This window comes from Phyllopteryx taeniolatus, chromosome 5 (assembly GCF_024500385.1).
Source record: "Phyllopteryx taeniolatus isolate TA_2022b chromosome 5, UOR_Ptae_1.2, whole genome shotgun sequence".
In the NCBI taxonomy this organism is placed as follows: domain Eukaryota; kingdom Metazoa; phylum Chordata; class Actinopteri; order Syngnathiformes; family Syngnathidae; genus Phyllopteryx; species Phyllopteryx taeniolatus.
The window spans coordinates 20,908,711-20,932,075 of NC_084506.1; the positions used below are offsets into that span (position 1 = coordinate 20,908,711).

The following is a 23,365-nucleotide window of genomic DNA, read 5'->3' on the forward strand; positions in this document are numbered from 1 at the left end:
TAGACAGCATGTCTCTGTGGCGCAATCGGTCAGCGCGTTCGGCTGTTAACTGAAAGGTTGGTGGTTCAAGCCCACCCAGGGACGCATGCCAGTTGTATTAACTTTCCCTCTGCTATCAAATCAAAACCTGTTTATCTTTCACTTTGATAGGTCATGAAAAGACAATTGGCTGATTTGTTGAAATTCGAAAACTGTTATCTCTAATTCAGGCTTTCAGTTGTTCGACAAATAGTTTACTCATCTTTGTGTTTCTGTGTGTTTGTAACAAATTACTAAAGCTGTTAATGATCAACTCATTCAGAAGTGCAACTTCACATATTTAGATCTTGTGTCTGGCGATTAGCCTAGGGTGTATCTTGTCTTTCGTCGATTGGAAAAGTGAGCTGGGAAAGGCTGCAGCTCACCCACAACAGTCGTGAAGATAAGCAGGAAAGAAAATCGATGGATGGATGGATGGATGGATGGATGAATGGATGAATGGATATGGGTCTTTCCAGTTCCTCCTGCTGACCTGGTGTATAATGTTCCACGACCTCGCAAGACATAGGGTAGACAACATGTCTCTGTGGCGCAATTGGTCAGCGCGTTCGGCTGTTAACTGAAAGGTTGGTGGTTCAAGCCCACCCAGGGACGCATGCCAGTTGTATTGACTTTCCCTCTGCTATCAAATCAAACCTGTTTATCTTTCACTTTGATAGGTCATGAAAAGACAATTGGCTGATTTGTTGAAATTCGAAAACTGTTAACTATAATTCAGACTTTCAGTTGTTCGACAAATAGTTTACTCATCTTTGTGTTTCTGTGTGTTTGTAACAAATTACTAAAGCTGTTAATCAACTCACTCAGAAGTGCAACTTCACATATTTAGATCTTGTGACTGGTGAGTAGCCTAGGGTGTATCTTGTCTTTCGCCGATTGGAAAAGTGAGCTGGGAAAGGCTGCAGCTCACCCACAACAGTCGTGAGGATAAGCAGGAAAGAAAATGGATGGATGGATGGATGGATAGATGGGTCTTTCCAGTTCCTCCGAAAGCTGACCTAGTGTCAAATACTCCACGGCCTTGCCAGCCATGGTGTATACAGCATGTCTCTGTGGCGCAATCGGTCAGCGCGTTCGGCTGTTAACTGAAAGGTTGGTGGTTCAAGCCCACCCAGGGACGCATGCCGGTTGTATTGACTTTCCCTCTGCTATCAAATCAAAACCTGTTTATCTTTCACTTTGATAGGTCATGAAAAGACAATTGGCTGATTTGTTGAAATTCGAAAACTGTTATCTCTAATTCAGGCTTTCAGTTGTTCGACAAATAGTTTACTCATCTTTGTGTTTCTGTGTGTTTGTAACAATTTACTAAAGCTGTTAATGATCAACTCATTCAGAAGTGCAACTTCACATATTTAGATCTTGTGTCTGGCGATTAGCCTAGGGTGTATCTTGTCTTTCGCCGATTGGAAAAGTGAGCTGGGAAAGGCTGCAGCTCACCCACAACAGTCGTGAGGATAAGCAGGAAAGAAAATCGATGGATGGATCAATGGATAGATGGGTCTTTCCAGTTCCTCCGAAAGCTGACCTAGTGTCAAATACTCCACGGCCTAGCCAGTCATGGTTTATACAGCATGTCTCTGTGGCGCAATTGGTCAGCGCGTTCGGCTGTTAACTGAAAGGTTGGTGGTTCAAGCCCACCCAGGGACGCATGCCAGTTGTATTGACTTTCCCTCTGCTATCAAATCAAACCTGTTTATCTTTCACTTTGATAGGTCATGAAAAGACAATTGGCTGATTTGTTGAAATTCGAAAACTGTTAACTATAATTCAGACTTTCAGTTGTTCGACAAATAGTTTACTCATCTTTGTGTTTCTGTGTGTTTGTAACAAATTACTAAAGCTGTTAATCAACTCACTCAGAAGTGCAACTTCACATATTTAGATCTTGTGACTGGTGAGTAGCCTAGGGTGTATCTTGTCTTTCGCCGATTGGAAAAGTGAGCTGGGAAAGGCTGCAGCTCACCCACAACAGTCGTGAGGATAAGCAGGAAAGAAAATGGATGGATGGATGGATGGATAGATGGGTCTTTCCAGTTCCTCCGAAAGCTGACCTAGTGTCAAATACTCCACGGCCTAGCCAGCCATGGTTTAGATAAGCAGGAAAGAAAATCGATGGATGGATGGATGGATGGATGGATGGATGGATGAATGGATGAATGGATATATGGGTCTTTCCAGTTCCTCCTGCTGACCTGGTGTATAATGCTCCACGACCTCGCAAGACATAGGGTAGACAGCATGTCTCTGTGGCGCAATTGGTCAGCGCGTTCGGCTGTTAACTGAAAGGTTGGTGGTTCAAGCCCACCCAGGGACGCATGCCAGTTGTATTGACTTTCCCTCTGCTATCAAATCAAAACCTATTTATCTTTCATTTTGATAGGTCATGAAAAGACAATTGGCTGATTTGTTGAAATTCGAAAACTGTTAACTATAATTCAGACTTTCAGTTGTTCGACAAATAGTTTACTCATCTTCGTGTTTCTGTGTGTTTGTAACAAATTACTAAAGCTGTTAATGATCAACTCATTCAGAAGTGCAACTTCACATATTTAGATCTTGTGTCTGGCGATTAGCCTAGGGTGTATCTTGTCTTTCGCCGATTGGAAAAGTGAGCTGGGAAAGGCTGCAGCTCACCCACAACAGTCGTGAAGATAAGCAGGAAAGAAAATCGATGGATGGATGGATGGATGGATGGATGGATGAATGGATGAATGGATATGGGTCTTTCCAGTTCCTCCTGCTGACCTGGTGTATAATGTTCCACGACCTCGCAAGACATAGGGTAGACAACATGTCTCTGTGGTGCAATAGGTCAGCGCGTTCGGCTGTTAACTGAAAGGTTGGTGGTTCAAGCCCACCCAGGGACGCATGCCAGTTGTATTGACTTTCCCTCTGCTATCAAATCAAACCTGTTTATCTTTCTCTTTGATAGGTCATGAAAAGACAATTGGCTGATTTGTTGAAATTCGAAAACTGTTATCTCTAATTCAGGCTTTCAGTTGTTCGACAAATAGTTTACTCATCTTTGTGTTTCTGTGTGTTTGTAACAATTTACTAAAGCTGTTAATGATCAACTCATTCAGAAGTGCAACTTCACATATTTAGATCTTGTGTCTGGCGATTAGCCTAGGGTGTATCTTGTCTTTCGCCGATTGGAAAAGTGAGCTGGGAAAGGCTGCAGCTCACCCACAACAGTCGTGAAGATAAGCAGGAAAGAAAATCGATGGATGGATGGATGGATAGATGGGTCTTTCCAGTTCCTCCTAAAGCTGACCTAGGGTCAAATACTCTACGGCCTAGCCAGCCATGGTGTCCACAGCATGTCTCTGTGGCGCAATCGGTCAGCGTGTTCGGCTGTTAACTGAAAGGTTGGTGGTTCAAGCCCATCCAGGGACGCTTGCCAGTTGTATTGACTTTCCCTCTGCTATCAAATCCAAACCTGTTTATCTTTCTCTTTGATAGGTCATGAAAAGACAATTGGCTGATTTGTTGAAATTCGAAAACTGTTATCTCTAATTCAGGCTTTCAGTTGTTCGACAAATAGTTTACTCATCTTTGTGTTTCTGTGTGTTTGTAACAAATTACTAAAGCTGTTAATCAACTCACTCAGAAGTGCAACTTCACATATTTAGATCTTGTGACTGGTGAGTAGCCTAGGGTGTATCTTGTCTTTCGCCGATTGGAAAAGTGAGCTGGGAAAGGCTGCAGCTCACCCACAACAGTCGTGAGGATAAGCAGGAAAGAAAATGGATGGATGGATGGATGGATAGATGGGTCTTTCCAGTTCCTCCGAAAGCTGACCTAGTGTCAAATACTCCACGGCCTAGCAAGCCATGGTGTATACAGCATGTCTCTGTGGCGCAATCGGTCAGCGCGTTCGGCTGTTAACTGAAAGGTTGGTGGTTCAAGCCCACCCAGGGACGCATGCCAGTTGTATTGACTTTCCCTCTGCTATCAAATCAAAACCTGTTTATCTTTCACTTTGATAGGTCATGAAAAGACAATTGGCTGATTTGTTGAAATTCGAAAACTGTTATCTCTAATTCAGGCTTTCAGTTGTTCGACAAATAGTTTACTCATCTTTGTGTTTCTGTGTGTTTGTAACAATTTACTAAAGCTGTTAATGATCAACTCATTCAGAAGTGCAACTTCACATATTTAGATCTTGTGTCTGGCGATTAGCCTAGGGTGTATCTTGTCTTTCGCCGATTGGAAAAGTGAGCTGGGAAAGGCTGCAGCTCACCCACAACAGTCGTGAGGATAAGCAGGAAAGAAAATCGATGGATGGATGGATGGATAGATGGGTCTTTCCAGTTCCTCCGAAAGCTGACCTAGTGTCAAATACTCCACGGCCTAGCCAGCCATGGTTTAGATAAGCAGGAAAGAAAATCGATGGATGGATGGATGGATGGATGGATGGATGGATGAATGGATGAATGGATATATGGGTCTTTCCAGTTCCTCCTGCTGACCTGGTGTATAATGCTCCACGACCTCGCAAGACATAGGGTAGACAGCATGTCTCTGTGGCGCAATTGGTCAGCGCGTTCGGCTGTTAACTGAAAGGTTGGTGGTTCAAGCCCACCCAGGGACGCATGCCAGTTGTATTGACTTTCCCTCTGCTATCAAATCAAAACCTATTTATCTTTCATTTTGATAGGTCATGAAAAGACAATTGGCTGATTTGTTGAAATTCGAAAACTGTTAACTATAATTCAGACTTTCAGTTGTTCGACAAATAGTTTACTCATCTTCGTGTTTCTGTGTGTTTGTAACAAATTACTAAAGCTGTTGATGATCAACTCATTCAGAAGTGCAACTTCACATATTTAGATCTTGTGTCTGGCGATTAGCCTAGGGTGTATCTTGTCTTTCGCCGATTGGAAAAGTGAGCTGGGAAAGGCTGCAGCTCACCCACAACAGTCGTGAAGATAAGCAGGAAAGAAAATCGATGGATGGATGGATGGATGAATGGATGAATGGATATATGGGTCTTTCCAGTTCCTCCTGCTGACCTGGTGTATAATGCTCCACGACCTCGCAAGACATAGGGTAGACAGCATGTCTCTGTGGCGCTATCGGTCAGCGCGTTCGGCTGTTAACTGAAAGGTTGGTGGTTCAAGCCCACCCAGGGACGCATGCCAGTTGTATTAACTTTCCCTCTGCTATCAAATCAAAACCTGTTTATCTTTCACTTTGATAGGTCATGAAAAGACAATTGGCTGATTTGTTGAAATTCGAAAACTGTTATCTCTAATTCAGGCTTTCAGTTGTTCGACAAATAGTTTACTCATCTTTGTGTTTCTGTGTGTTTGTAACAAATTACTAAAGCTGTTAATGATCAACTCATTCAGAAGTGCAACTTCACATATTTAGATTTTGTGTCTGGCGATTAGCCTAGGGTGTATCTTGTCTTTCGTCGATTGGAAAAGTGAGCTGGGAAAGGCTGCAGCTCACCCACAACAGTCGTGAAGATAAGCAGGAAAGAAAATCGATGGATGGATGGATGGATGGATGGATGGATGAATGGATGAATGGATATATGGGTCTTTCCAGTTCCTCCTGCTGACCTGGTGTATAATGTTCCACGACCTCGCAAGACATAGGGTAGACAACATGTCTCTGTGGTGCAATAGGTCAGCGCGTTCGGCTGTTAACTGAAAGGTTGGTGGTTCAAGCCCACCCAGGGACGCATGCCAGTTGTATTGACTTTCCCTCTGCTATCAAATCAAACCTGTTTATCTTTCTCTTTGATAGGTCATGAAAAGACAATTGGCTGATTTGTTGAAATTCGAAAACTGTTATCTCTAATTCAGGCTTTCAGTTGTTCGACAAATAGTTTACTCATCTTTGTGTTTCTGTGTGTTTGTAACAATTTACTAAAGCTGTTAATGATCAACTCATTCAGAAGTGCAACTTCACATATTTAGATCTTGTGTCTGGCGATTAGCCTAGGGTGTATCTTGTCTTTCGCCGATTGGAAAAGTGAGCTGGGAAAGGCTGCAGCTCACCCACAACAGTCGTGAAGATAAGCAGGAAAGAAAATCGATGGATGGATGATGGATAGATGGGTCTTTCCAGTTCCTCCTAAAGCTGACCTAGGGTCAAATACTCTACGGCCTAGCCAGCCATGGTGTCCACAGCATGTCTCTGTGGCGCAATCGGTCAGCGCGTTCGGCTGTTAACTGAAAGGTTGGTGGTTCAAGCCCATCCAGGGACGCTTGCCAGTTGTATTGACTTTCCCTCTGCTATCAAATCCAAACCTGTTTATCTTTCTCTTTGATAGGTCATGAAAAGACAATTGGCTGATTTGTTGAAATTCAAAAACTGTTATCTCTAATTCAGGCTTTCAGTTGTTCGACAAATAGTTTACTCATCTTTGTGTTTCTGTGTGTTTGTAACAATTTACTAAAGCTGTTAATGATCAACTCATTCAGAAGTGCAACTTCACATATTTAGATCTTGTGTCTGGCGATTAGCCTAGGGTGTATCTTGTCTTTCGCCGATTGGAAAAGTGAGCTGGGAAAGGCTGCAGCTCACCCACAACAGTCGTGAAGATAAGCAGGAAAGAAAATCGATGGATGGATGGATGGATGGATGAATGGATGAATGGATATATGGGTCTTTCCAGTTCCTCCTGCTGACCTGGTGTATAATGCTCCACGACCTCGCAAGACATAGGGTAGACAGCATGTCTCTGTGGCGCAATCGGTCAGTGCGTTCGGCTGTTAACTGAAAGGTTGGTGGTTCAAGCCCACCCAGGGACGCATGCCAGTTGTATTAACTTTCCCTCTGCTATCAAATCAAAACCTATTTATCTTTCACTTTGATAGGTCATGAAAAGACAATTGGCTGATTTGTTGAAATTCGAAAACTGTTATCTCTAATTCAGGCTTTCAGTTGTTCGACAAATAGTTTACTCATCTTTCTGTTTCTGTGTGTTTGTAACAAATTACTAAAGCTGTTAATGATCAACTCACTCAAAAGTGCAACTTCACATATTTAGATCTTGTGACTGGTGAGTAGCCTAGGGTGTATCTTGTCTTTCGCCGATTGGAAAAGTGAGCTGGGAAAGGCTGCAGCTCACCCACAACAGTCGTGAGGATAAGCAGGAAAGAAAATCGATGGATGGATGGATGGATAGGTGGGTCTTTCCAGTTCCTCCTAAAGCTGACCTAGTGTCAAATACTCTACGGCCTAGCCAGCCATGGCATACACAGTATGTCTCTGTGGCGCAATAGGTCAGCGCGTTCGGCTGTTAACTGAAAGGTTGGTGGTTCAAGCCCACCCAGGGACGCATGCCAGTTGTATTGACTTTCCCTCTGCTATCAAATCAAAACCTGTTTATCTTTCACTTTGATAGGTCATGAAAACACAATTGGCTGATTTGTTGAAATTCGAAAACTGTTAACTATAATTCAGACTTTCAGTTGTTCGACAAATAGTTTACTCATCTTTGTGTTTCTGTGTGTTTGTAACAAATTACTAAAGCTGTTAATGATCAACTCATTCAGAAGTGCAACTTCACATATTTAGATCTTGTGTCTGGCGATTAGCCTAGGGTGTATCTTGTCTTTCGCCGATTGGAAAAGTGAGCTGGGAAAGGCTGCAGCTCACCCACAACAGTCGTGAGGATAAGCAGGAAAGAAAATCGATGGATGGATGAATGGATAGATGGGTCTTTCCAGTTCCTCCGAAAGCTGACCTAGTGTCAAATACTCCACGGCCTAGCCAGCCATGGTTTATACAGCATGTCTCTGTGGCGCAATTGGTCAGCGCGTTCGGCTGTTAACTGAAAGGTTGGTGGTTCAAGCCCACCCAGGGACGCATGCCAGTTGTATTGACTTTCCCTCTGCTATCAAATCAAACCTGTTTATCTTTCACTTTGATAGGTCATGAAAAGACAATTGGCTGATTTGTTGAAATTCGAAAACTGTTAACTATAATTCAGACTTTCAGTTGTTCGACAAATAGTTTACTCATCTTTGTGTTTCTGTGTGTTTGTAACAAATTACTAAAGCTGTTAATCAACTCACTCAGAAGTGCAACTTCACATATTTAGATCTTGTGACTGGTGAGTAGCCTAGGGTGTATCTTGTCTTTCGCCGATTGGAAAAGTGAGCTGGGAAAGGCTGCAGCTCACCCACAACAGTCGTGAGGATAAGCAGGAAAGAAAATGGATGGATGGATGGATGGATAGATGGGTCTTTCCAGTTCCTCCGAAAGCTGACCTAGTGTCAAATACTCCACGGCCTAGCCAGCCATGGTGTATGCAGCATGTCTCTGTGGCGCAATCGGTCAGCGCGTTCGGCTGTTAACTGAAAGGTTGGTGGTTCAAGCCCACCCAGGGACGCATGCCAGTTGTATTGACTTTCCCTCTGCTATCAAATCAAAACCTGTTTATCTTTCACTTTGATAGGTCATGAAAAGACAATTGGCTGATTTGTTGAAATTCGAAAACTGTTAACTATAATTCAGACTTTCAGTTGTTCGACAAATAGTTTACTCATCTTCGTGTTTCTGTGTGTTTGTAACAAATTACTAAAGCTGTTGATGATCAACTAATTCAGAAGTGCAACTTCACATATTTAGATCTTGTGTCTGGCGATTAGCCTAGGGTGTATCTTGTCTTTCGCCGATTGGAAAAGTGAGCTGGGAAAGGCTGCAGCTCACCCACAACAGTCGTGAAGATAAGCAGGAAAGAAAATCGATGGATGGATGGATGGATGAATGGATGAATGGATATATGGGTCTTTCCAGTTCCTCCTGCTGACCTGGTGTATAATGCTCCACGACCTCGCAAGACATAGGGTAGACAGCATGTCTCTGTGGCGCTATCGGTCAGCGCGTTCGGCTGTTAACTGAAAGGTTGGTGGTTCAAGCCCACCCAGGGACGCATGCCAGTTGTATTAACTTTCCCTCTGCTATCAAATCAAAACCTGTTTATCTTTCACTTTGATAGGTCATGAAAAGACAATTGGCTGATTTGTTGAAATTCGAAAACTGTTATCTCTAATTCAGGCTTTCAGTTGTTCGACAAATAGTTTACTCATCTTTGTGTTTCTGTGTGTTTGTAACAAATTACTAAAGCTGTTAATGATCAACTCATTCAGAAGTGCAACTTCACATATTTAGATTTTGTGTCTGGCGATTAGCCTAGGGTGTATCTTGTCTTTCGTCGATTGGAAAAGTGAGCTGGGAAAGGCTGCAGCTCACCCACAACAGTCGTGAAGATAAGCAGGAAAGAAAATCGATGGATGGATGGATGGATGGATGGATGGATGAATGGATGAATGGATATATGGGTCTTTCCAGTTCCTCCTGCTGACCTGGTGTATAATGTTCCACGACCTCGCAAGACATAGGGTAGACAACATGTCTCTGTGGTGCAATAGGTCAGCGCGTTCGGCTGTTAACTGAAAGGTTGGTGGTTCAAGCCCACCCAGGGATGCATGCCAGTTGTATTGACTTTCCCTCTGCTATCAAATCAAACCTGTTTATCTTTCTCTTTGATAGGTCATGAAAAGACAATTGGCTGATTTGTTGAAATTCGAAAACTGTTATCTCTAATTCAGGCTTTCAGTTGTTCGACAAATAGTTTACTCATCTTTGTGTTTCTGTTTGTTTGTAACAATTTACTAAAGCTGTTAATGATCAACTCATTCAGAAGTGCAACTTCACATATTTAGATCTTGTGTCTGGCGATTAGCCTAGGGTGTATCTTGTCTTTCGCCGATTGGAAAAGTGAGCTGGGAAAGGCTGCAGCTCACCCACAACAGTCGTGAAGATAAGCAGGAAAGAAAATCGATGGATGGATGGATGGATAGATGGGTCTTTCCAGTTCCTCCTAAAGCTGACCTAGGGTCAAATACTCTACGGCCTAGCCAGCCATGGTGTCCACAGCATGTCTCTGTGGCGCAATCGGTCAGCGCGTTCGGCTGTTAACTGAAAGGTTGGTGGTTCAAGCCCATCCAGGGACGCTTGCCAGTTGTATTGACTTTCCCTCTGCTATCAAATCCAAACCTGTTTATCTTTCTCTTTGATAGGTCATGAAAAGACAATTGGCTGATTTGTTGAAATTCAAAAACTGTTATCTCTAATTCAGGCTTTCAGTTGTTCGACAAATAGTTTACTCATCTTTGTGTTTCTGTGTGTTTGTAACAATTTACTAAAGCTGTTAATGATCAACTCATTCAGAAGTGCAACTTCACATATTTAGATCTTGTGTCTGGCGATTAGCCTAGGGTGTATCTTGTCTTTCGCCGATTGGAAAAGTGAGCTGGGAAAGGCTGCAGCTCACCCACAACAGTCGTGAAGATAAGCAGGAAAGAAAATCGATGGATGGATGGATGGATGGATGAATGGATGAATGGATATATGGGTCTTTCCAGTTCCTCCTGCTGACCTGGTGTATAATGCTCCACGACCTCGCAAGACATAGGGTAGACAGCATGTCTCTGTGGCGCAATCGGTCAGTGCGTTCGGCTGTTAACTGAAAGGTTGGTGGTTCAAGCCCACCCAGGGACGCATGCCAGTTGTATTAACTTTCCCTCTGCTATCAAATCAAAACCTGTTTATCTTTCACTTTGATAGGTCATGAAAAGACAATTGGCTGATTTGTTGAAATTCGAAAACTGTTATCTCTAATTCAGGCTTTCAGTTGTTCGACAAATAGTTTACTCATCTTTGTGTTTCTGTGTGTTTGTAACAAATTACTAAAGCTGTTAATGATCAACTCACTCAAAAGTGCAACTTCACATATTTAGATCTTGTGACTGGTGAGTAGCCTAGGGTGTATCTTGTCTTTCGCCGATTGGAAAAGTGAGCTGGGAAAGGCTGCAGCTCACCCACAACAGTCGTGAGGATAAGCAGGAAAGAAAATCGATGGATGGATGGATGGATAGGTGGGTCTTTCCAGTTCCTCCTAAAGCTGACCTAGTGTCAAATACTCTACGGCCTAGCCAGCCATGGTATACACAGTATGTCTCTGTGGCGCAATAGGTCAGCGCGTTCGGCTGTTAACTGAAAGGTTGGTGGTTCAAGCCCACCCAGGGACGCATGCCAGTTGTATTGACTTTCCCTCTGCTATCAAATCAAAACCTGTTTATCTTTCACTTTGATAGGTCATGAAAACACAATTGGCTGATTTGTTGAAATTCGAAAACTGTTAACTATAATTCAGACTTTCAGTTGTTCGACAAATAGTTTACTCATCTTTGTGTTTCTGTGTGTTTGTAACAAATTACTAAAGCTGTTAATGATCAACTCATTCAGAAGTGCAACTTCACATATTTAGATCTTGTGTCTGGCGATTAGCCTAGGGTGTATCTTGTCTTTCGCCGATTGGAAAAGTGAGCTGGGAAAGGCTGCAGCTCACCCACAACAGTCGTGAGGATAAGCAGGAAAGAAAATCGATGGATGGATGGATGGATGGATGGATGGATGGATGAATGGATGAATGGATATATGGGTCTTTCCAGTTCCTCCTGCTGACCTGGTGTATAATGTTCCACGACCTCGCAAGACATAGGGTAGACAACATGTCTCTGTGGTGCAATAGGTCAGCGCGTTCGGCTGTTAACTGAAAGGTTGGTGGTTCAAGCCCACCCAGGGACGCATGCCAGTTGTATTGACTTTCCCTCTGCTATCAAATCAAACCTGTTTATCTTTCTCTTTGATAGGTCATGAAAAGACAATTGGCTGATTTGTTGAAATTCGAAAACTGTTATCTCTAATTCAGGCTTTCAGTTGTTCGACAAATAGTTTACTCATCTTTGTGTTTCTGTGTGTTTGTAACAATTTACTAAAGCTGTTAATGATCAACTCATTCAGAAGTGCAACTTCACATATTTAGATCTTGTGTCTGGCGATTAGCCTAGGGTGTATCTTGTCTTTCGCCGATTGGAAAAGTGAGCTGGGAAAGGCTGCAGCTCACCCACAACAGTCGTGAAGATAAGCAGGAAAGAAAATCGATGGATGGATGGATGGATAGATGGGTCTTTCCAGTTCCTCCTAAAGCTGACCTAGGGTCAAATACTCTACGGCCTAGCCAGCCATGGTGTCCACAGCATGTCTCTGTGGCGCAATCGGTCAGCGCGTTCGGCTGTTAACTGAAAGGTTGGTGGTTCAAGCCCATCCAGGGACGCTTGCCAGTTGTATTGACTTTCCCTCTGCTATCAAATCCAAACCTGTTTATCTTTCTCTTTGATAGGTCATGAAAAGACAATTGGCTGATTTGTTGAAATTCAAAAACTGTTATCTCTAATTCAGGCTTTCAGTTGTTCGACAAATAGTTTACTCATCTTTGTGTTTCTGTGTGTTTGTAACAATTTACTAAAGCTGTTAATGATCAACTCATTCAGAAGTGCAACTTCACATATTTAGATCTTGTGTCTGGCGATTAGCCTAGGGTGTATCTTGTCTTTCGCCGATTGGAAAAGTGAGCTGGGAAAGGCTGCAGCTCACCCACAACAGTCGTGAAGATAAGCAGGAAAGAAAATCGATGGATGGATGGATGGATGGATGAATGGATGAATGGATATATGGGTCTTTCCAGTTCCTCCTGCTGACCTGGTGTATAATGCTCCACGACCTCGCAAGACATAGGGTAGACAGCATGTCTCTGTGGCGCAATCGGTCAGTGCGTTCGGCTGTTAACTGAAAGGTTGGTGGTTCAAGCCCACCCAGGGACGCATGCCAGTTGTATTAACTTTCCCTCTGCTATCAAATCAAAACCTGTTTATCTTTCACTTTGATAGGTCATGAAAAGACAATTGGCTGATTTGTTGAAATTCGAAAACTGTTATCTCTAATTCAGGCTTTCAGTTGTTCGACAAATAGTTTACTCATCTTTGTGTTTCTGTGTGTTTGTAACAAATTACTAAAGCTGTTAATGATCAACTCACTCAAAAGTGCAACTTCACATATTTAGATCTTGTGACTGGTGAGTAGCCTAGGGTGTATCTTGTCTTTCGCCGATTGGAAAAGTGAGCTGGGAAAGGCTGCAGCTCACCCACAACAGTCGTGAGGATAAGCAGGAAAGAAAATCGATGGATGGATGGATGGATAGGTGGGTCTTTCCAGTTCCTCCTAAAGCTGACCTAGTGTCAAATACTCTACGGCCTAGCCAGCCATGGTATACACAGTATGTCTCTGTGGCGCAATAGGTCAGCGCGTTCGGCTGTTAACTGAAAGGTTGGTGGTTCAAGCCCACCCAGGGACGCATGCCAGTTGTATTGACTTTCCCTCTGCTATCAAATCAAAACCTGTTTATCTTTCACTTTGATAGGTCATGAAAACACAATTGGCTGATTTGTTGAAATTCGAAAACTGTTAACTATAATTCAGACTTTCAGTTGTTCGACAAATAGTTTACTCATCTTTGTGTTTCTGTGTGTTTGTAACAAATTACTAAAGCTGTTAATGATCAACTCATTCAGAAGTGCAACTTCACATATTTAGATCTTGTGTCTGGCGATTAGCCTAGGGTGTATCTTGTCTTTCGCCGATTGGAAAAGTGAGCTGGGAAAGGCTGCAGCTCACCCACAACAGTCGTGAGGATAAGCAGGAAAGAAAATCGATGGATGGATGAATGGATAGATGGGTCTTTCCAGTTCCTCCGAAAGCTGACCTAGTGTCAAATACTCCACGGCCTAGCCAGCCATGGTTTATACAGCATGTCTCTGTGGCGCAATTGGTCAGCGCGTTCGGCTGTTAACTGAAAGGTTGGTGGTTCAAGCCCACCCAGGGACGCATGCCAGTTGTATTGACTTTCCCTCTGCTATCAAATCAAACCTGTTTATCTTTCACTTTGATAGGTCATGAAAAGACAATTGGCTGATTTGTTGAAATTCGAAAACTGTTAACTATAATTCAGACTTTCAGTTGTTCGACAAATAGTTTACTCATCTTTGTGTTTCTGTGTGTTTGTAACAAATTACTAAAGCTGTTAATCAACTCACTCAGAAGTGCAACTTCACATATTTAGATCTTGTGACTGGTGAGTAGCCTAGGGTGTATCTTGTCTTTCGCCGATTGGAAAAGTGAGCTGGGAAAGGCTGCAGCTCACCCACAACAGTCGTGAGGATAAGCAGGAAAGAAAATGGATGGATGGATGGATGGATAGATGGGTCTTTCCAGTTCCTCCGAAAGCTGACCTAGTGTCAAATACTCCACGGCCTAGCCAGCCATGGTGTATACAGCATGTCTCTGTGGCGCAATCGGTCAGCGCGTTCGGCTGTTAACTGAAAGGTTGGTGGTTCAAGCCCACCCAGGGATGCATGCCAGTTGTATTGACTTTCCCTCTGCTATCAAATCAAAACCTGTTTATCTTTCACTTTGATAGGTCATGAAAAGACAATTGGCTGATTTGTTGAAATTCGAAAACTGTTATCTCTAATTCAGGCTTTCAGTTGTTCGACAAATAGTTTACTCATCTTTGTGTTTCTGTGTGTTTGTAACAATTTACTAAAGCTGTTAATGATCAACTCATTCAGAAGTGCAACTTCACATATTTAGATCTTGTGTCTGGCGATTAGCCTAGGGTGTATCTTGTCTTTCGCCGATTGGAAAAGTGAGCTGGGAAAGGCTGCAGCTCACCCACAACAGTCGTGAGGATAAGCAGGAAAGAAAATGGATGGATGGATGGATGGATAGATGGGTCTTTCCAGTTCCTCCGAAAGCTGACCTAGTGTCAAATACTCCACGGACTAGCCAGCCATGGTGTATACAGCATGTCTCTGTGGCGCAATCGGTCAGCGCGTTCGGCTGTTAACTGAAAGGTTGGTGGTTCAAGCCCACCCAGGGACGCATGCCAGTTGTATTGACTTTCCCTCTGCTATCAAATCAAAACCTATTTATCTTTCATTTTGATAGGTCATGAAAAGACAATTGGCTGATTTGTTGAAATTCGAAAACTGTTATCTCTAATTCAGACTTTCAGTTGTTTGACAAATAGTTTACTCATCTTCATGTTTCTGTGTGTTAGTAACAAATTACTAAAACTGTTAATGATCAACTCACTCAGAAGTGCAACTTCACATATTTAGATTTTGTGACTGGCGATTAGCCTTGGGTGTATCTTGTATCTCGCCGATTGGAAAAGTGAGCTGGGAAAGGCTGCAGCTCGCCCACAACAGTCGTGAGGATAAGCAGGAAAGAAAATGGATAGATGGGTCTTTCCAGTTCCTCCGAAAGCTGACCTAGTGTCAAATACTCCACGGCCTAGCCAGCCATGGTGTACACAGCATGTCTCTGTGGTGTAATCGGTCAGCGTGTTTGGCCCTTAACTGAAAGGTTGGTTGTTCAAGCCCACCCAGGGACGCACGCCAGTTGTATTGACTTTCCCTCTGCTAACAAATCAAAACCTGTTTATCTTTCACTTTGATAGGTCATGAAAAGACAATTGGCTGATTTGTTGGAATTCGAAAACTGTTAACTACAATTCAGAATTACAGTTGGTCGACAAATAGTTTACTCATCTTCTTGTTTCTGTGTGTTTGTAACAAAGTACTAAAACTGTTAATGATCAACTCACTCGGAAGTTCAACTTCACATATTTAGATTTTTTGACTGGCGATTAGCCTAGGGTGTATCTTGTCTTTCGCCGATTGGAAAAGTGAGCTGGGAAAGGGTGCAGCTCACCCACAACAGTCGTGAGGATAAGCAGGAAAGAAAATGCATTGATGGATGGGTCTTCCCAGTTCCTGCTGACCTGGTGTATAATGCTCCACAACCTAGACAGCCAGGGTGTAGACTGCATGTCTCTGTTGCGCAGTCGGTCAGCATGTTCAGCTGTTAACTGAAAGGTTGGTGATTCAAGCCCACCCAGGGTTTTTTTTTACTTTCCCTCTGCTATCAAATCTTTCTCTTTGATAGGTCATGAAAACACAATTGTCAGACTGACAGATGGTCGACATATAGTTTACTCATCTTCGTGTTTTTGTGAAGTGCAACTTCACATATTTTGATTTTTTTTTTACAGTACAGCCTTTCCCGAGTTCTGTGTCAAGATCTATTCAGCTTTTACTGGGTTCTGGATGAACTCCAGAATATGTCCAGCCAATGGATAGGGCATGAATTGCCTTGTATTGTACATAGTGCCGCGGCACGGTGGCCGACTGGTTAGAGCGTCAGCCTCACAGTTCTGAGGACCAGGGTTCAATCCCCGGTCCTGCCTGTGTGGAATTTGCATGTTCTCCCTGTGCCTGCGTGGGTTTTCTCCGGGCACTCCGGTTTCCTCCCACGTCCCAAAAACATGCATGAATTGGAGACTCTAAGACTTGCCAGTTGGTGTGAATGTGAGTGCGAATGGTTGTTTGTTTGTATGTTCCCTGCGATTGGCTGGCAACCAGTTCAGGGTGTACCCCGCCTCCTGCCCGATGATAGCTGGGATAGGCTCCAGCACGCCCGCGACCCTCGTGAGGAGAACCGGCTCAGAAAATGGATGGATGGATGTACATTGTGCTGCAATTGACTGACCATCAGCCTCGGGTTTACCCTGCCTCTCAACGGCCGGGAAAGTGTGCTGGGAAAGACTCCAGCTCACCCACAAGTCGTGATCAGCAGTAAATAGGATGTCTTCTGCACTTTCTCCTACTCGACCTGACCTGTTGTAGATTCTACAACCTAACGACACGTGGCAGAGTTCATGTCTCGGCTGAAAGATTGGTGGTTCAATTCCACCCCGGGATGAGGCTGCATTTTATTGGTAGGTTTTGGACTTTAGAGTAGAGGGTCACAGCTCGATTCCCAGTGAAAAAATAGGAATTGTGACTGGTTGCTGGAGAGAGGCCTGTTTCTTTCCTTTTTTTTCAGAACAACGTTTCAAAGGGGAGTGGCAGAAATATAAAAAGGAGAGAACAGAGAAAAGTAAACAAGAAAATACACGACACTATCTGTAAGAAAAACAAAAACAAACAAATCATATAAATACTACAATGTCACATTGGATTAAAGTTTTATACGGGACAGTAGTGCTACACCCTGTGAGGGAAGATAAGGACAGGGACAGGAGGGGAAGAGAGCAGGACAAGGGTCGTGGACCTGGCAGTGTAACCGGCATCTGGGTGGAGTGGCTATGTAAATTCTTAACTTGGCGAGGATAACAAAAGGTTTTCTAGCTGAGCACCAAAGATATGTCTGCACATACTCAGTCTTTACTACAGTATGATATTACATTAGATTATTTAAACAAAACCGATGAATGAAGTCTGAGTTACTTTTCTGTCGCTGCATTTAATCCAATCACTATACTGAAGTAGGATATTACAATATTTAAACATTTCCATGTTCATTAACTAATTAGTGTAACATATGGGTTAAATAAAAATGTAGTTAATTTAGGAGAAAAGAATAAGATGGAAGCGACGCCTGCGTTACTTCCGGTTTAGCGTAATTTTAAATTCCAGTGTTATAAATCAAGCTATTTTATCTAGGAAGGTCCACCACGTCACTTTTTATGTGGATAAAATTTTGGAAAAGTGACGAAAATCCTTTATCAATCTCGTAATCTGAAGGTTCTAGACGGCTAGAGGTTTCTTTCCTCGAACCCAAACACACACAACAATGCACGTAGTGAATTTTATGAAAAATGTAATTAGATCTAATGGGGGGAATCTATAGGGAAACAACAAAAATAAAAAATAAACAAAGGACAGACATTGGCAAAGGAAACTGACTTGTGATGTGTGGTTGGTAGCGAGCATGGGATGACAATGCGCATTGCTGGAATTCCTGTTCTCGTTAATTTGAAACCCAAATATGCACTGATCTGTACTTTGGTACACCCCAATGTTTGATTTACGTGTGTTGACCAATTCAGGCAGGCGGGTCGATCTTCCGGGGGTTGGCAAGGGCCAAGGGTCTGTATAAGTGGAGTGCAAGTAAAGGGACATCCCAAAAAGTTCACAATGTCATAACAGTTGTTTATAGCAATTAGGGAGTGGGCCCACACCAAGCAACTTAGTCCCAATAGTGTGTCTGCAGACACATGCAAGTGAAGTGAGACCATATAGCATGCACAATTAACGTCAGAGGTGTCCTGGAATTGCTGTGCTGGCACGATGGGGAGGGAGGACCGCACCCCACCCAGTCAAGAGAGAAGGGTGGATCCAGGGGACCCACCGGAGAACGGCCTGGTTGACAGGACACTACCTTCACTGAAGGATCCAATGTGGTCCACCAACCCTACTGAAACACCCCAAATCAGGGCACCAAAAGGAGAACATACACAGTCCCCTGGAAAATCAGTTAAGCAGGACAAAAAATAGATGGAAGGATGAGGAATTATCTTCTGCATTTTTTATCTACTCAAGCTGATCTAGTGTATAACATTCCATGAGATTGCAAAACATGTTACAGGCTATGTCTCTATTGCACAATCGGTTAGTGCATTTGGCTATTAAAGGTTGCGTTCAAGCCCACCCAGGGATGACGCGCATTATAGTGGTAGGTTTTCCAATTCAGACTAGAGCAGGGGTCTCAAACTCAACTTATCTGGGAGCTGCTGGAGAGAGTCTGGGTGAGTCTTTGATGTCAAGTAGGGGGCCGCAAAATATTGTCTCATGGGCCTCAATTGGCCCCCAGGCTGAAAGTTTGAGACCCATGGACGAGAGGGTCACAGTTCAAGTCCCAATGAAAAAATAGAAATTGGGGGTGGTTGCTGGAAAGAGGCCTGTTTCTTTCCTGACCACCCTTAAACATAGCCTTGAGCCTCAAACTGCACTAAATGAGGGTTCTCCTGCTCCTTCGTGCAGCTTACAGGTACTCTTCTTGCTGACCTGGTGTACAGGAATCCCTGAGGTAGCTGAGCGTACAACAGGGTATGATGTCTTTGTGGTGCAATTCCTTAGTTCGTTTGGCTGTTAACTGAAAGGTTGGTAATTCGACCCCACCCAGGGATGTGTCTGTTTTCCTACGGAACAAGACAATCGAGTTTTCTGAAACTCCTACAGCATAGAAACCACTAAAATGCCTTAGTACAGGGGGTCCTCGGTTTATGACGGGGTTCTGTTTCAATAATACAGATGTAAGCCTAGGTTGTGTGTAAGTAACGAACATACCTGGTCTCTATCACTAACCTATGGTATAGTAGCAGTAAAGTCATAATTAAAGTGCATACTTTTATGAAAAACAACCATAGATATGAAATAAACAAGTGAAATACGGAGAGAAAAAAGAGAGCCATTCCCTACCTTTACCCCTGTGATTGGCTTGCACACTGTGAGGGGTGCAAATTAGTTCATTGTATGCTGTTTGTAAACCACAAAATGTCATAGGTTGGGACCATCAAAAATCAAAGAAACCCCTTTACTGCTGAAACATTAAGTTTATGATTCGGAAGTACAGACCTTTCCCAGTTTAGGGTGAGGATCAATTCAGTTTTTAATTTGGTTCTGGATTGAATCCAAAAAGATATCCAGCGTGGAGTGCCACGCCACTTCCTGGTTCACATGGGGTGACGTGAGACAGAAAGCTGACCTGTTTGTCAACATTCTCATCTGAGCATGAAAAAACATGTATATTAGGAGGACAGGGCTAGAAACCCATGAGTGAAAGAGGAAAAGAGAAAAAAAGTGACAGTTAATGAGAGATTATGCGTCATCAGTGACATTTGCAGAACATTTTTATCAAGCAGGATTCATTATCTGGTGAATTACTCTCTTTTTAGCACTTCATCAGTGCGCTGTGGATTAGCTTCAGGTCATTTAAAATGTATTCCATGCTTCAGACGCTCAGGAAGCGCGCCATGAAATACCATTCATGCGAGGTAATGCACCTCAGGCATGTGGTTGCGTGATAGAAACCATCACCATCATTATACAATATAGTTTCATTCTCACAGTCATCGATACCTTGACTTGAAATATTTTAGTGTTTTAAATGGCTCAAATTGCTCTCCCTATTTGGTATTCTGTCTGTCTCATTTTGCCAGACAAGTTGGTGTGTGGCTGACCTTTAACTGCTGAGAGAATTAAGTTATCCACAAGGCATATTTAAATGGCCCGCACATTGTTAATATCCTCATTGTTATGCGTTTCAGAGAGGAATAGCTTAAACGTCTGTGACAAAAAGCTTCCTACGGTAAAACGAGACAATTTAGTAGTGCTCGAACTAACAACCTAAAACCCCATTCGCTATTAGTATTGAAAGTAACGAATGACTAGCGAATCAAAATCGAATCGTTACTCATTGTACTATTTTGAAATAATAGTCCGACAAATGAAAATCCAATTTGATTATTTGAAATCTATCATCTGTACTACTAACTATACTAACTAAGATTGTAGATGTACACGTGGTCAAAGTTTGGAAGTAGGTGGACGTCTTTTCTCCACTCCGAATGTTCGTACGGGTCCAGCCCTTTCAGTCCTTTAAGATTTTCTGTGTAACGTTCCCTGGCCTTTTTGTTGAGTTTCTCTGTACAGATCTGCAGCGTTCTCCTTTTCTCTGTACATATTTTTCTTTCAATTTCGATCTTACGTTTGGGGTAGTCACAAGTTGGTGTCGACTAGTTAGCGGTGGCGCATTTTGGATATGTTGCCACCATCACCCACAAAGCATGGTCTTTCACTCTCTACTGAATTGAGAGTACGCTGACACATTTGAACTGACACATTCTAGCTGCCGCGTCTCCGTACAGAAAAGTTTTTTTTATTTTAAAATGGGTAACTTTAACCAGGATCCCTCGCTTTACCTTGGCCATGGGCAGAATCCCGGTCTATTTTGCGCTCAGCAGTGACATAAATCCTCAAGGATCGGACCAAGCTACCACCTTTCCAGCTAGCCCACTGGCTCCTAGCCTGCTGGCTAGCTGGAATGGGTTATGGGTTAGGGTTTAGAGTTAAAGATTAGGGTGGTTGGGAAGGCGGTCAAGGCAGGATGAAGGCCCAGATGGCCATGGCTCCAGACAAGTAGTGTGCAGACCAACTGTGTAGCGTGTAGCATTGTGATACACATTTTCAACCTGAGGCTGAGGCTTAAGTGTGGCACATCTGTGAAACACAACCTGCATAGTGCCAATGCCCCTTTTTTTTTTGCCCTGGATACAGCAGAATGCACATGCTGCTTGGCAATCGCTAGCTTCAAAATCAGTGTAATTCAAGAGAAACAAAATGAAAATCACAATGGTGAAATATTCCAACATGACCAGCTGTTAACTGAAAGGTAGTGATTTGAGCCCACCCAGGGATGAGGTACTGTTTTTATTTTTCAGAAACAGACCCACCACAAATTGTTCCCACGAGGTAGTAACCATAGAATTTTTCTAAATGTCTTCCTGATTTGATCTACAGCAGCGCGTCAACATCTCGTACTCAACTACAGTGAAGTTGGATTCTCTCACTGGTGTGGCTTTTGACCATGGTTATCCTTGACATTTTTACTGAAATCGAAATGTCAGACGCTGGTATTTTAGAATCTTCCTGGAGGTGAAATTGGCAGGTTCACTGAGCGTTTCATACTAGTGAGAAACGAAAACCACTCGAAGACTATAGTGTGGCAAAAACAGCGTTAAGAAGCAGTGACAGGTGTTCTCATTTGAAAATCAATGCCTAAGAAGAAAATGAAGGTACACACGAGAGATTGATGTAGAAAAGCCCTTTGTCATTGGTTTGATTTTCACTAAAAGGTTGTACTTAGAAGTGATCAATTTGTGAGCAATCACATTCTCTCTGTTGACTGGATTATTTTGTGACTGAGAGGATTAGAGGCTAAAAGAAAATGATTGTCAAAAAAGGGGGGGGGGGGGGGTGTTGTTTTACCACAATTTTTGGACTTGTTGCATTGTATCAGGAAGCACAGAAGCTTACACCCTTAAAACCGCTGGGTCAATTTTGTAATTCAACTGTTGGGCTGACAGTGTTCTCTAGCTGCAATCAGGAAATCCTGCAAGTTATGGCCTGAGGTTCTTTGAACTTAACAAAAGTGAAAAATGTAAGAATTACACATTTTTGTCAGCTAGTAGAATATTTCCTGGTTGAAGGATGACGACACAAATTAAAAGATGGTGCAATGTAGATTCTGGCGTTCAAACCTTAGTGACTCAAATGAGGAAAAGTGAAAGTTATTAACATGAGCTTCTGCTTTCTGCCAGGCCAGGCAGAAGTCATTTCAAACATACGTAAGCCAAACAGAATACTACGTATATTTTTTATTCTCAAAAGCCCTTTTAACACAGGAAATAGTAAAGCTGCAATTGATTAATGTGAGAGCTCACATATAGACGTGGCTTCCTGCTCCCTGCTGTTTTGCTGTACAAATGAACATGAGAGTAAAAACAAGATAGGCACCCCATATGTCTCTGTGGCGCAATTGGTTAGCGCGTTCGGCTGTTAACCGAAAGGTTGGTGGTTCAAGCCCACCCAGGGACGTGTGGTTTTTTTTTTCTTCCCCTAATTTCCCTCTTGATCTAACATATACAATACTGTGTAACAGCCACAATTTGTCAATATTAAACATTAATTCAGAATTGCAGATTGTATAAATGAGTTTTCTTGATGTTTGGTGGCTATGGTAGCCAATAGACTACACACAATGCTAAAATCAATGCAGTGCTTTGATTACAGCATGTGTTTAGCATAACAAACTCAAAAAAGATTTTTGTAGCTACTCTTTAACTAGCACGTAGGGTATTACTGATTGGAAACTTTTTTAACTGCAGACACATACACTTTTTTAACTATTTTAATGCAGGAGTAACAAGCTAGCTTCATTATAGCCACTACAAATATTTGAAAGTGTCTATCATCAATAATAATCATTCCAATTGGCCATTTTGGCATGTGGATGTTCTTGAAATAGGGCTATTTTGAAAAATGGGCTATTATTTTCCACTTGACTTTGTAGCACTCTTGCATAATAAACAGACAATCAAACGACCACAAACTTATGAGTCTGCCATAAACATGGCACTTTGTGGGCCTCTCAAATTCTGGGCTGGAAATTGCCTGGATTAATGTCGCCCAACAACTGAGCAGCACACGACCTTCAATGGCCAACAGATAAATCCACTTAGACGCTTCCTGAACGCAAGTCAGTTGACTTTCTTTGACAGGGTTTTTGAGTGAGCAAGTAACGGCCTTGTCAGTAATCGCTCTTGTAATGCGAACCTTCAATTTAAATGTTAATGTCAAATGCTTGTTACCTGAAAGGAGTGATGTAGAGGACACTTTTATCAACTCAATGCAACAACAAGAATTTAAGCATTGCTCAATGGTGCTTAAATTACTTGTGTTTAATAGCAAATATAAATGAAAGACGTGCCGCTAAAAAAAAAAAAAAAAAAAAAAACAATTACTCAACAATAGTCATCACATAACAGCGT

The 23,365-nt window shown here is 42.6% G+C and overlaps 27 non-coding genes across 27 annotated transcripts; all 27 read left to right on the top strand.

Moving 5' to 3' along the window:
• Nucleotides 1-10: 10 nt before the first annotated feature.
• trnan-guu (transfer RNA asparagine (anticodon GUU)) lies at nucleotides 11-84 on the top strand. The gene has a single exon. It is a non-coding gene; the product is annotated as a tRNA-Asn (tRNA).
• Nucleotides 85-559: 475 nt separating this feature from the next.
• trnan-guu (transfer RNA asparagine (anticodon GUU)) lies at nucleotides 560-633 on the top strand. Its single transcript has one exon. It is a non-coding gene; the product is annotated as a tRNA-Asn (tRNA).
• Nucleotides 634-1,085: 452 nt separating this feature from the next.
• trnan-guu (transfer RNA asparagine (anticodon GUU)) lies at nucleotides 1,086-1,159 on the top strand. Its single transcript has one exon. It is a non-coding gene; the product is annotated as a tRNA-Asn (tRNA).
• Nucleotides 1,160-1,615: 456 nt separating this feature from the next.
• On the top strand, nucleotides 1,616-1,689 carry trnan-guu (transfer RNA asparagine (anticodon GUU)). The gene has a single exon. It is a non-coding gene; the product is annotated as a tRNA-Asn (tRNA).
• Nucleotides 1,690-2,282: 593 nt separating this feature from the next.
• Nucleotides 2,283-2,356, top strand: trnan-guu (transfer RNA asparagine (anticodon GUU)). The gene has a single exon. It is a non-coding gene; the product is annotated as a tRNA-Asn (tRNA).
• A 1,008-nt stretch (nucleotides 2,357-3,364) lies between these two features.
• trnan-guu (transfer RNA asparagine (anticodon GUU)) lies at nucleotides 3,365-3,438 on the top strand. The gene has a single exon. It is a non-coding gene; the product is annotated as a tRNA-Asn (tRNA).
• Nucleotides 3,439-3,891: 453 nt separating this feature from the next.
• On the top strand, nucleotides 3,892-3,965 carry trnan-guu (transfer RNA asparagine (anticodon GUU)). The gene has a single exon. It is a non-coding gene; the product is annotated as a tRNA-Asn (tRNA).
• A 597-nt stretch (nucleotides 3,966-4,562) lies between these two features.
• Nucleotides 4,563-4,636, top strand: trnan-guu (transfer RNA asparagine (anticodon GUU)). The gene has a single exon. It is a non-coding gene; the product is annotated as a tRNA-Asn (tRNA).
• Nucleotides 4,637-5,105: 469 nt separating this feature from the next.
• trnan-guu (transfer RNA asparagine (anticodon GUU)) lies at nucleotides 5,106-5,179 on the top strand. Its single transcript has one exon. It is a non-coding gene; the product is annotated as a tRNA-Asn (tRNA).
• Nucleotides 5,180-5,660: 481 nt separating this feature from the next.
• trnan-guu (transfer RNA asparagine (anticodon GUU)) lies at nucleotides 5,661-5,734 on the top strand. Its single transcript has one exon. It is a non-coding gene; the product is annotated as a tRNA-Asn (tRNA).
• A 454-nt stretch (nucleotides 5,735-6,188) lies between these two features.
• On the top strand, nucleotides 6,189-6,262 carry trnan-guu (transfer RNA asparagine (anticodon GUU)). The gene has a single exon. It is a non-coding gene; the product is annotated as a tRNA-Asn (tRNA).
• Nucleotides 6,263-6,735: 473 nt separating this feature from the next.
• On the top strand, nucleotides 6,736-6,809 carry trnan-guu (transfer RNA asparagine (anticodon GUU)). Its single transcript has one exon. It is a non-coding gene; the product is annotated as a tRNA-Asn (tRNA).
• A 456-nt stretch (nucleotides 6,810-7,265) lies between these two features.
• Nucleotides 7,266-7,339, top strand: trnan-guu (transfer RNA asparagine (anticodon GUU)). The gene has a single exon. It is a non-coding gene; the product is annotated as a tRNA-Asn (tRNA).
• Nucleotides 7,340-7,795: 456 nt separating this feature from the next.
• trnan-guu (transfer RNA asparagine (anticodon GUU)) lies at nucleotides 7,796-7,869 on the top strand. The gene has a single exon. It is a non-coding gene; the product is annotated as a tRNA-Asn (tRNA).
• Nucleotides 7,870-8,321: 452 nt separating this feature from the next.
• On the top strand, nucleotides 8,322-8,395 carry trnan-guu (transfer RNA asparagine (anticodon GUU)). The gene has a single exon. It is a non-coding gene; the product is annotated as a tRNA-Asn (tRNA).
• A 469-nt stretch (nucleotides 8,396-8,864) lies between these two features.
• Nucleotides 8,865-8,938, top strand: trnan-guu (transfer RNA asparagine (anticodon GUU)). The gene has a single exon. It is a non-coding gene; the product is annotated as a tRNA-Asn (tRNA).
• Nucleotides 8,939-9,948: 1,010 nt separating this feature from the next.
• trnan-guu (transfer RNA asparagine (anticodon GUU)) lies at nucleotides 9,949-10,022 on the top strand. The gene has a single exon. It is a non-coding gene; the product is annotated as a tRNA-Asn (tRNA).
• Nucleotides 10,023-10,495: 473 nt separating this feature from the next.
• On the top strand, nucleotides 10,496-10,569 carry trnan-guu (transfer RNA asparagine (anticodon GUU)). Its single transcript has one exon. It is a non-coding gene; the product is annotated as a tRNA-Asn (tRNA).
• A 456-nt stretch (nucleotides 10,570-11,025) lies between these two features.
• Nucleotides 11,026-11,099, top strand: trnan-guu (transfer RNA asparagine (anticodon GUU)). Its single transcript has one exon. It is a non-coding gene; the product is annotated as a tRNA-Asn (tRNA).
• A 485-nt stretch (nucleotides 11,100-11,584) lies between these two features.
• Nucleotides 11,585-11,658, top strand: trnan-guu (transfer RNA asparagine (anticodon GUU)). Its single transcript has one exon. It is a non-coding gene; the product is annotated as a tRNA-Asn (tRNA).
• A 455-nt stretch (nucleotides 11,659-12,113) lies between these two features.
• trnan-guu (transfer RNA asparagine (anticodon GUU)) lies at nucleotides 12,114-12,187 on the top strand. The gene has a single exon. It is a non-coding gene; the product is annotated as a tRNA-Asn (tRNA).
• Nucleotides 12,188-12,660: 473 nt separating this feature from the next.
• On the top strand, nucleotides 12,661-12,734 carry trnan-guu (transfer RNA asparagine (anticodon GUU)). The gene has a single exon. It is a non-coding gene; the product is annotated as a tRNA-Asn (tRNA).
• Nucleotides 12,735-13,190: 456 nt separating this feature from the next.
• Nucleotides 13,191-13,264, top strand: trnan-guu (transfer RNA asparagine (anticodon GUU)). The gene has a single exon. It is a non-coding gene; the product is annotated as a tRNA-Asn (tRNA).
• A 456-nt stretch (nucleotides 13,265-13,720) lies between these two features.
• On the top strand, nucleotides 13,721-13,794 carry trnan-guu (transfer RNA asparagine (anticodon GUU)). The gene has a single exon. It is a non-coding gene; the product is annotated as a tRNA-Asn (tRNA).
• A 452-nt stretch (nucleotides 13,795-14,246) lies between these two features.
• trnan-guu (transfer RNA asparagine (anticodon GUU)) lies at nucleotides 14,247-14,320 on the top strand. Its single transcript has one exon. It is a non-coding gene; the product is annotated as a tRNA-Asn (tRNA).
• A 456-nt stretch (nucleotides 14,321-14,776) lies between these two features.
• trnan-guu (transfer RNA asparagine (anticodon GUU)) lies at nucleotides 14,777-14,850 on the top strand. The gene has a single exon. It is a non-coding gene; the product is annotated as a tRNA-Asn (tRNA).
• A 7,488-nt stretch (nucleotides 14,851-22,338) lies between these two features.
• Nucleotides 22,339-22,412, top strand: trnan-guu (transfer RNA asparagine (anticodon GUU)). Its single transcript has one exon. It is a non-coding gene; the product is annotated as a tRNA-Asn (tRNA).
• The last annotated feature ends 953 nt before the right edge of the window (nucleotides 22,413-23,365 follow it).